Source organism: Populus nigra, chromosome 1, assembly GCF_951802175.1.
Source record: "Populus nigra chromosome 1, ddPopNigr1.1, whole genome shotgun sequence".
NCBI lineage: Eukaryota > Viridiplantae > Streptophyta > Magnoliopsida > Malpighiales > Salicaceae > Populus > Populus nigra.
The window spans coordinates 24426217-24438083 of NC_084852.1; the positions used below are offsets into that span (position 1 = coordinate 24426217).

The 11867-nt window shown below is 30.9% G+C and overlaps 1 long non-coding RNA gene across 2 annotated transcripts; it reads left to right on the plus strand.

The window, feature by feature from the left end:
* Positions 1-2421: 2421 nt before the first annotated feature.
* LOC133689220 (uncharacterized) lies at positions 2422-5211 on the plus strand. Of its 2 annotated transcripts, none has more exons than XR_009841277.1 (3): positions 2422-2973; positions 3977-4300; positions 4403-5211. It is a non-coding gene; the product is annotated as an uncharacterized LOC133689220 (long non-coding RNA). The 2 variants fall into 2 exon arrangements; XR_009841278.1 differs by having other exon boundaries at positions 2422-2958.
* The last annotated feature ends 6656 nt before the right edge of the window (positions 5212-11867 follow it).

Below are 11867 nucleotides of genomic sequence, written 5' to 3' on the forward strand. Positions count from 1 at the left end.
ACTCACTCAAATACTCATAATTATATATATAAAAAGTATTTCTCAACTAGAGAGGTCTGCAATCAATTACAGTATATATGGAATAATATGCTTCTTTTTATTGTCTCAATCTTGAAAGAAAAGAAAAGTAAACAATAACTTTTATGATTCTTTAGCTTGATAAAAAGAAGACTCGTAGTTTGGAATGCTGTGCTTGCTTCATTGTTTCAATTTTGGAAGCAAAGAAACATAAACTTTTGATTCTTAGTCATGGTCCAAAAAAAGGCTATAGATGTTAACTAACTTTAATTTAAAATTTTAAATATTCTTCTTTGAAATAGTTGCTCTACATCTTTATCATAAGTTTTAATTTTTTTTCCCACATTCCATGCAATTCTTTTCTACATTGCATTATTCATAAATTATAATAAATTAAAATTACACAAGGTTATTAAATAAAAAAAATATCCATGTAATGATGGGTATCTATCTTAGTTTGATTTGAGTATCTTGTTTTTCAATGGGCCGTGTTAACATTGTTTAATAGGTGTTTAAGAGTGCGCCAACAATTGTTTTTAAAATGTTTTTCGCTTGAAAATATATTAAAATAAAGATTTTTATTATTTTTAAAAATAATTTTTTAAATATATTTAGATTATTTTAATGCATTGATATTAAAAATAAATTTTAAAAAATAAATAATTATTTAAATATATTTATAAATAAATAATATTTTAAAAAATATAAAATAGATATATTAACATCGTCGGCCTCAAATCCACTATCGCTTCCAAAAATGGGCAGGTTGAGTAATTAAATACGGGCCAGCTGGATCTGCATCGGCTACCAGCAATTTACTTTGCCCCGATTCACCTAACCAGCACCAACCAAAGTCAAGCCTAACAGTGGTCTCTCAATTTCTAATAAAATCTCTTTAAATAAAGACAATGTCAATGTGCTCTTTGAAGCATGCACGATTATTATTATTATTATTATTATTATTATTATTCAAGTTCACTTTGCTAATAGATAATAGAATCAGAGGGAAGGAGTGATTGGTGGTACTCATTATCGTGATCTTATGTGTACCGAAAAGCGAATTTCCATGGAGAAGCGGTATAGCATAGTAAGTTTTGTTTTTTCTTTTTTTCAAAATTACCACCTTTCCTAATTAAAATTTTCAAGCTTACTTAATTTTATAATTATAAAACATATATCGACTCGACAGCTTTACCCAAACTCAACCAACTCAAAGCTGAGATCGGTTCGAATTGAAAAAAAATAAGAAAAAATTAACCTAATGAAAATAAATCCAAACTTGATAATAAACCAGATGATTTTTTTTTCCCGTCAAGTTTTATGCTTTTTTTTCTAAGAAAATAGATTCACTCGAGTTAACATTTTTGATATGGAACCCAAGTCTCGTCACTTGATAACCCTATCTATTTCTTCTTTTATTATTTTGTTTTTCAAAAGATAAAAAAATCAAAAAATAATGTGGAACTAATTAAGGACCAACTTGTAACGGGATTACATATAGTTGCTAAAACCACAAAGATTAATTGATTAATTTCATAAATTAATGGGAGTAGGTTGTAATTAACTAAAAAAAAAATTCAAATGATGCCTTTCCCCTTTATTTTGATAATAAAAATTACATTTATATAGTTTCTCAGTTACGCAAAGATTATTATGTGAATTATAAAAAAATAATAATTAACGGCTTCAGTGATTAATTATTTTGATGCCAAAAGCAAAATCATATTTTTCATAAGATTTAAATGTTATTTGAAAATTAATTTGGGATAAAGTTGTTGTTCAAATTTATAATGCATAATAAAATATTTTTTTCCCTTGAAATATGATAAAAAATGATCTTTTACTAATGATTATTTTAATTATTTTTTAAATTTATACAGTAAAATAGCACTTATATCTTTAATGCTCGGAAAAAAATAACTTTGCATGAAGGTGTTTATATGTGGTAATTATGTGAATAATTACTAGAGTACCTTAAATATTCCAGGTATGCATTGGTCTTATAAGTCACGCGCTCAGACAAGATGGATGGCATATGATAGCTTAAAAATTTAAAAGTCAATCGTTTAGCCACGTATCCAATGGTCTTCAGTTATTGACATGATCCTTGGCCTGACCTGCGATCAAACAGCTGTTTACCTTTAAGGTGATTTGATTAATGTTGTTATTCTACTTGATCATCTTTGACCATGAATGGTGCCAAGTATATCATTGTAGTGCCGTTTGGTAATGCGGCTATACCTTAAATTAAAATAAATTATAAATTTTGTGTTTGGTTATACAAAAATTAAATTTTATTTTGGTAGGATCCATCAATAATTGTAGCCGCACGCGTGGTTGAACAAAAGTTGGAAAATTGTGCTTTACAACAGCAACAACCTCATTTTTCAAGATCCACCGATAAGCTAATTTAGGCTGAGAGAAAAAAAAAGCCGTTGGAATATCAAACTTCTCAGCTCAACGATTCACCTTAAAAAATCACAGCAAAAATATGTTTCAATCATTTCTTCACCTAGCAGATCCCTCCTTTCTCTCAAAAAAAAATTTGAGATCTTTATCTCCTGCGACTATTCTCTCCTCTATTGTAAAAAATAATTTCCCTTTTTTTTTTCTACCCAATACGCCTTTCCAAGCTCTTGATCTTGTAAATCTGATTAATAAAAAGATATTTTTTTTCATTTGTTTGTTGCTTTCACCGTGAACAATTTTGTATATCTTTTGTGCATGTCTTCTTCCCAAATAGCACCAAAATTAATATATGATCTGAAATCTCCTTGTTTTGTAGTTGCAAAAAAAAAAAAAAAATGAAGTCCATTTTCTTTTTATTGCTTCTCACAATTTCGTTTTTATTGTTGATGAATTTATTTGCAGATCTGAGTTGGTGTTAGAGGCAAAAGAACAAGGAGACCTTGAGAAATTATTTGGGAACAAAAAGAGAAGGTGCTGTAAAATTGAGTATGTGTTTTTGTTTTTACAAATATTTAACTAATTACTTATTTTTAATAATACATGAATTAATGTTTAGGTGTTGTGTATTGTTCTGGTTTACAATATTCTGAATATATGGTGTTGTGAGGTAAGTTAATTAACCACAACAATTTCTTGCTTGGATGCCGATATGAAAAAAAAAGGGATGTTGTGAATTAGGTTAATTAACCTATATTTTTTGGTGATTTGCATTTTTGTCTCGACAATACTGAAACTTTGTTCATTGTTCCGTTAAGTCGGATTCTACTGTTGCCATTTTAGTCCAAAACTGTGTTGCCTCATTTTATATTTATTTTAGGACTTGATGCTACACAATGCTCTAATTATTGGTTTATTTTGAGATTTGAGAATTGGGAGGCGAGGGTTTATGAGAAAGAATCCATAATTTCTTGATCTAAAGAGTAATTGTAGTCAAGTTGTTTGATATTTGGTCTGTGAAGGATTTTGAATGAAGAAACTGAGCTGTCGTTTATTTTTTTAATTACCTTGGTGAAGGACCACTTCAATTACCTCATGTTATATTAGATTAAAATTCTAATCCTTTTATAAGACTAGTGCCTTTTTATCACAATTTATACGCAATATGCTTTGTCTTTTATTTTTGTACCAATTTTTCATGAAGATTTGCAGAATTGATGTTTAATGTTTTTGCCACACATATACATGTTTTATAGAAGGGCTAGAATTTTGATAGAATGGTAATTAATTTTAGCTGATGTCATTATATATTGCATTAACATGTTTGATCTAACTACCATATATATATATATATATATATATATATATATATATATTTGATGGTTTAAGTTCATTTTTGGGACTACAAGTCTTCTGCTTTGAATTTCAATGGTGTGTCTGTTGTGGGTTGTTTTACATATTTGTATGTTAACTACACTTCCATCCAAGATTAGTCAAATTATTAGGATGTTATAATTCATTATGTTTGCTTTCAAATATGTTATCCAACTAGGAATGGAAGGTCCTGAAACTATGGAAAAAGTTGCTTGGAATAAAGAAATGTTGCATGTTTTTTGTGACCTTTGCATCAAGGCCATCGACATGGGAATGAGACAGAATACTCATTTCGACAAAGATGGTTGAAAATATTTGTTGACAGCTTTCAAAGAACAAACTGGTCATGCATTCACCAAGACACAACTGAAGAACAAATGGGATGGCTGCAAAAAAGGATTGGAGGATTTAGACGAAGCTCATTTCCGAAACTAGTGTGGGCTGGAGTAATGAATTAGAAACAATTTCTGCAAGTGATGAGTGGTGGAAAGAAAAAATTCAGGTTATTTGTCATGATCCTTAATCTTTAATTTGTTTAAATCTCAGTTTAGTAATTACTAAATTATTTAAAGTTGCATTAAATAATTTCATTTGTTTTGTGTAGGAAATAAGAGGATCAAAAAAGTTCAGGCAAACTGGTATCGAACCATCTTTACGTATAAAGTTCGACAGAATGTTCTCGAACATTATTGCTACTGGAGAGTATGCATGGGCACCATCGTCTGGAGTCCTCTGTGATGATAATGTTGGTGTTGATGAGGATCCAAATACCAATGAGGAACAACCTGATTTAGAAGAAGGAAGCAGTAATTCAGAAGAGGATGGAATTCTAAATTTCACCGTTGATGTTTGCAACATGGTTAGAGGGGTTAATTTGTCCAGCATTAGCAACACACTCAGCAGTGGGAAGAGAAAAGAAAGAGAACATTTTGAGGTTCAAGATTGGAAAAAAAAAAGTTTTGGAATTGGGTTGCAACTATTGTCACGATGGGATCAAATGGTTGACAACATGTCAAATAATAGTGATTCAACATCTATCAGTAGAGATAGGAAAGGGTGTAGTATTCCTGATGTTATGACCGAGCTTCACTCAATTGAATGAGTTCATATCGGTGATGATTTTAATGGGTTTGCTACTAAGTTTTTAGGTTTGAGAAGGAATAGAGAAATGTGGTCAACTATGGGTAATCTTGAAAACAAGATGAAATGGTTGCAGAGAATGTATACATGACATAAAACACCTTAAACTGAGAGGTATATATAGATCCCAAATACATGCTTTCATTTATTTAAATTTACAGATATCTCAAGATGATATGGAGTAATAAATTCATTTATGTTTGTTCGGGACCCTATTTGTAATTTTAACAGTTGACATTATAAGGAGACAATGTTTGCAATCAGTTAGGTTATGGAGCATTAATATTTATTATATTCATGTTATGGATTGTATATTAATGTAGTTAAAAGTTGTGGTGTTATTCAATAATTACTGAGTATTATGAATTGTGATATGAGAAAATACTATGCAATATTAATAACATATGATGTGGACAATGGTTTTAGATTTTACATAATAAATATGCTTATGAATGCCACTAGTTGATGATGCAAACAAATGGTAGTGTTTCAATTGACAAAACAATTTTCAATTATAAATTCTACTGCTCAGGAAATCCAATTATAAGAAATTGATGATGCAAACAAAGGGTAGTGTTTTAATTGACAAAACAATTTTCAATTATAAATTCCATGCTTAGAAAATCCAATTATAAAAAGTTGTGTCCTTTTAACAACAAAATTGATGTGGATTAACGGGAAGGAAAAGGAAAGAACATACAAAATGTTAAACATATTAAAAAAAACTAAAAATCATACATCACGGGATGTAATAATAGCACAGATCTGAAATGCAATAAGTCACATGAACAAGGAATAACTGGTGTAAATTGCAGGGATATGGAAACTTTTTACGTGGTGACAAAATACATTGCAGTAATACTTTTCACATGTGTAAATTGCAGGGATATGGAAACTTTTTACATGGTGACAAAATACATTATAGTAATACTTTTCACATGGGTTACAACCTTGTAGAATAAAAAACATACGGGTAGAGAGAAGAGACAAATTAGAAGGGTGGGAAAAAAAGAACTAAGAAAAAAAGAATTTGATCATAAAAACAGAGAGTAAGGTGGGGAGAAGTCCAAAACAGAAAAGGAAAGTGGTAGAGATAAAGAGAAGGAAGAAGAGCAAAGACAGAAAAAAACAGAGGCAAATACGGGAAAAAAAACAAGGCCACCACTGCCTACCTTCCTCGCCGCCACAACAACCATCTAGAGTCATTGTCGACAACAACAGCGCCACCATCAGTGGGGAGAAAATCATTCAAAATAGAAAAAGAATGTAGTAGGGACAAAGAGAAGGAAGAAGAGCAGAAACAGAAAAAAAAAACAGAGGCAACCAAGGGAAAAAATAGGGCCACCACCGCCTACGTTCCTCGTCGCCGCCACAATAACAGTCTAGAGTCATTGTCGACAACAGTAGCACCACCATCAGCGGGGAGAAAATCGTCCGAAACAGAAAAAGAACGTAGCAGAGACAGAAAGAAGGAGGAAGAGCATAAACAGAGGAAAATCGTCCCTCAGTTCACAATCGGCCTCCACCGTTGCCACCACTAACCAGACTTCGTTGCCGCACAGGGTAGCCTGCTTTTCCTTTTCTCCTTCTCCTTCTTCTATTTCATTTGCTCAGCTCCACTGTTCATGTTGCATGTGAATAGTGTAGAGCGTCTCCATTGTTCTCGACCCAAACCAACATTTTTTACCAGGTCTGACCTTGTAAAAAACAAATCGAAATTTTTTTTTGTAAAAAATACTTTCCAAAAACATCTTTTTCTAATATTTTTTCTAGTGTGAAGACTTAGACTTTAATATTTGTGTGGTATAAAATAAAACATTAAAGAATACCATTAGATATTGTGTTTTATTTGAAAAACTAGTGTTGAAACTATTTATTTAGCATTATACATATGAAAGATGCACGTTTTAATGCAATATTCAATGAAGATCTTGATGATAATTATGAAAACATAATGGATCATGTTGTTGATCACATTAATTATTGTGGTAATGATCACAACTGTGGCTCGAGAGGTGATGGTGATGATTGGGAAAATGATGACGACGATGACGTGATAGTGATGAGGATGATGAATCATTTTGGAAACGAGATTTTGATATGAAAATGTTAGTTGTGTGCACAGCTGGGGTAATAAACATGTATTATATTAATTATATGCATAAAGAACCGTGCATGGTTTCATACAATACAGGTATTTGTTAGTTAACTGAAGTTTAACGAGGACATTGGAAATGATGTGTCAACATGTTTAGAATGGACACATCAACTTTGTTGAGCCTGTGCAATGATTTAGAAATAAAGTATGGGTTAAAGCCTTCTTGAAGGATGAGTGTGATACAAAAAGTGCCTATATTTCTATATATAATAGAACTAGGAGCATCAAATAGGGAGGTTCAATAGCGATTTCAACATTCGGGTGAAACTGTTAGTAGATGCATTAAAGAAGTCCTTGTAATAGTATGTTTGTTTGCAGTAGATGTCATAAAACCAGAGGACCTGAATTTTACAAACACTCTATGAGAAATTGCAATGAATCCAAGATATATGCCTCATTTCAAGGTAAGAAAAATGTTTGTTAGTGTTGTTAGTATTCAACATTAAATTGTTTTATGCATGTTAGTAAGTAATGACATTGTATTATCAATGGCTTTTATGTAGAATTGTATTGGTGCAATTGATGGAACACTTGTGCGAGCTTCAATATCAACTGAAAATTAAATTTCATTTATCGGAAGAAAAGGTGTACTAACTCAAAACATAATGGCTGTTTGTAGTTTTGACATGCAGTTCACGTTTGTGTGGGCAGGATGGGAAGACAGTGCCCATGATACACATATTTTTCTTGAGGCTATTAAGAATAGAAATATAAAATTTCCTAAACCACCAGAAGGTAGTTATATAATAGAACTTGTTATGTAATTATAAGTAGAATAATTTGTTTATTATTTACTAATTACATGACAAATTTGAATGTTGTTTGTAATTATAGGTAAATACTATTTGGTTGATGCTGAATATCCCAATGAGTATTGTTATTTAGGTCTATATAAAGGTGAGAGATATCACTTACAAGGTTTTAGGCGTCGTGGGCAACCAAGAAATTGGCAAAAAGTTTTTAATTGAGCACACTTATAGCTACATAATGTCATAGAATGTTCTTTTAGAGTATGGAAACAAAGGTGGAGGATTTTACAAAATATGCTTGCTTATCCATACAAAACGCAAGTGGAAATTGTAGTGGCATCAATGGCACTACATAATTACATTAAAAGGAGATCGCATAATGACGTTGCATTTGCAGAATTTGATCGCAATCCCAATTATATTCCTGATGAGATTTTACCTGATGTTGTTGCACACTCTGAAATCAATGGAAACTGTAGTTAAGGCAGGATGAATTTTATGCGTGATGGAATTGCAGATAGTTTAATGGAACAATAAAAAATACTTTATATAAAGTATTGTTTGTTTCATGATGTAATAACAGTAGTTAAGTTTACAATATTTCAATTAAAAACCATCAATATTAATATGTCTTTTCTAGTTATTTTATTATCTCAATTTGAAAAGCTTGCCTGTTTGGGATTATGGTAGCGATGGTGGTTTATAGTGATTTTCACTTAGAAATGCATCAAAATAATATTTTTTTATTTTGAAAAAAATATTATTTTGACATCGGTACACAAAAACGATCTGAAAACATAAAAAAATATTTTTTAAAAAAAAATTCAAAATTTTTGGGAACATGGTTTGCACCGCATTCCCAAACAGTTACCAAACACATTAAACAATTTTTTGTTCAACCTTAATTTCAACCACAGTTTTAACCAAATATATATTTTTCCAAATCAACCTCAACTAAAAGTGTTTTTTTATAAAACAACTTTTTTCAAACCACAATCATAACAACTACTACAATACCAAACACACCCCTAGTCTTACTGGACAACACAAATGAGCCTCTGCGTCTTCTGTGGACCTGGCTTTTTCTTAAATCGTCCGATATTATGCTTTATTGAGCACTGTGTTATAGAATGATCACCGGAGGGGTGTCCTGTGTTTTGCCGGTCGAGTTGATTTCTTTCATAACCTAAGATAACAATGGAAACGTGTTTTAAAATGAAAAAGAAATTTATGATTGAGTTATAGATCTTAATGCTAAAGGTTGAAGATGAAAAGAAATTGAAAAATGAAACTAAAATCTCCGGCCCAATCCGAGTTAGCATGACAAGTTTATGACCTGGATTATGAGGTCAGAACATTATCATAGAAAGCATATAGAAAAAAAAATAAAGAAACTAAATATTTAATAAACTCGTAGTCGAATGCTGAAATCTAGAAAAAAATAGGTGTAAAAAAAGATTGATGTCAACCCGAGTTAACATCTTATACATGTGATCCTGGTCAAAAGACAAGGCAGACCATATAAAAAAATAACGAATCCCAATCCTCCACAATCCAATGATGAAGGCTGAAAATAAATAAAAAATAACTTTGAAAAAGGATAAAAAAACTAAAAGAATGAAGAATAAATTTGATATAAAAATAAAATGATGTAAAAATTCTGAGTCAATCTGGGCTAGCATGACAAATGTATGTCCTAGGCCACAAGGCTGAGTTATTGTCATAAAAAGCAAAACAAAAAAAATAAAAATTTTTAATATTCAATAAACTCAAAGTTGAATGATGAAATTAAAAAACAATTAGTGAAAAATATGATAAAAAAGATCAATATCGACCCGGGTTAAAATTTCATACCCGTGACCTGTGTCTTGAGACCAGCCCAATTCTAAATAAAATAAATATTAAAGGATGAAATTAAAAAAAAAAACTAATTTCAAAAAAGGAAAGGAACCGAGGAAAAAAAATTATTAAAAAAAATAAGGGTCAAATCTGACATAAAAATTAATCAAACAATAAAGGATGTAATTGAAAAATAAATTAAAAAAATCAATAAAATAATAGGGACCAAATTTGGTATAAATACAAAAAGGGTAAAATGCTAATGGATAGAATTGAAAAAAAAAAAATTAATAAAAAAGAATTCAAAACAAATAAAGAACCATCAAAAGATTAAGGACCATAATTGAAATAAGAAGAAAATAGAGAACAACTTTTAATTTTGGCTAGGCTTACATGTTTTCTAAGGGGAAGAGAGAGAAAAGTAGGGGGAGAAAAAAAATCTAACCACCACCTAACCATCGAGAGAAGCATTACACGCGCCACCCCCGTATATGCACCTCTAAGCGAATCATCGACAGAGATGGTGATTGTCTTTTTTAGCCCCTATAAGGCACTGCCACCTAACGTTTCTCCTTTTCTTTTTATTTAATTTATAAAATACCTAAACGCCTTTGACCCTATATGATATTAATGGAAACACCATAACAAAAGGACCAAAAAGCCTCTTGATCTAAGCTATTGTTTTTTTTATTCTAAGGGTGCCTTTGTAATTACATTGTGTTAAGAAAGTTTAAAAACAAAAAATGCCCTTGCCTAAAGAGTTAATTTTTTTTTAAAAAAAATTTAAGAGTATTTTAGATATTAAATTGTGTAAATAAAAGACTAAAAGACTATTTTACTAATATTCAATCTTGTAATGACAAATGGGTCATATAAAAAAAAATAATTTTATCTTTAAAGGCTAATTATATGTTGACATGGTGGGATGACGACTTAGTCACCGAGGTTTAATGGTTGGAAACTAAATCATGACTACAACATTAAATTTGCCTTTCAACAGAGAATATAAGAATTTCTAAAAGAACTTGATCTAAAATTATGATAAGCTATCTTGGTCTTTGGATCAACATCATAAATAATCAAATGGACCACAGTGCAAATCAAATGACTACTTTTAATGGACAATTTGACTTGTATTCTCTCACCTAGTCTTAAATTTTAACTTTTGTGCTTGCTGGATGGTTTACTAGTCTTAAATCAACTATTTTAAATGTCTTTTTGGTGATAAATGCTTGGCATATTAAGTCATTAACAAGCATTACATTTAATTTATATGTTGTATTGAAGACAAAAAATCTATGTTGGTCATTCTTCGTTGCAGTTTCATACGAACTGTATAGATCTATGGTTGCGGCAGCAAGGCACATGCCTTGTGTGTAAATTTTTAATTGCTTCTGGATGGCAGGAAAGTAGAGAGAGAGAGAGTGACTTAGCTGGGTCAGACATCCGTGCAAGAAATATTTCTCATGTCACATTTTGTGATTGCATGAAAACAAATCCACTGTACATTATATATGTAAATAATTTCTAGGATGGGCTTTTATCTAACCTTAAACCAATCTTAGCTTTGCACATTATGGATTTTGTTTTTAAACCAATCTATTGAGGATTGATCTGAAAGGAAATTGGATAAAAATAATCAAAGAAAAAGAAAAGGGAGTGGTATATCCAACGATTTACCAAATCTTCCAATAAGGCTTTCAATACTCTCTAAAGTGAAAATATTTATTTTTGAGTGCAACAATCATTAACTGAGTATTATAACGCTATCACGAGATCACTACTCTTTCAAGAGTCTACTTATCCAGGAGGTGCACCTGCTCTCTGTTCAACCCTAGAAACCATGCCTTACTTCTCCACGAGTCTCATGCTCTTTAGTCTAAGAGTCCAATTAGCTCTTCACCTTTAACCATGAGGGTGGCCTATTAAAGGTTGATCCATATTTGTTTTTATACTCTGAATGTTACAATTCCATAACTGAGCTCACCACCCTCACAAAAGTCAATTCATTATGGGAACCTAAGCATTCCCTTTACTTACATATACCTAACAATCTTATCATAATGCTTTATAAGTCATCCACCTATTGCAAAAGTAAATGTTTTTCTAACTCATTGATCTTTATCATAAGGAAAATATCTATGAAAGTCAATTTGATAATTCTCTCAATACTCATCTTAGCC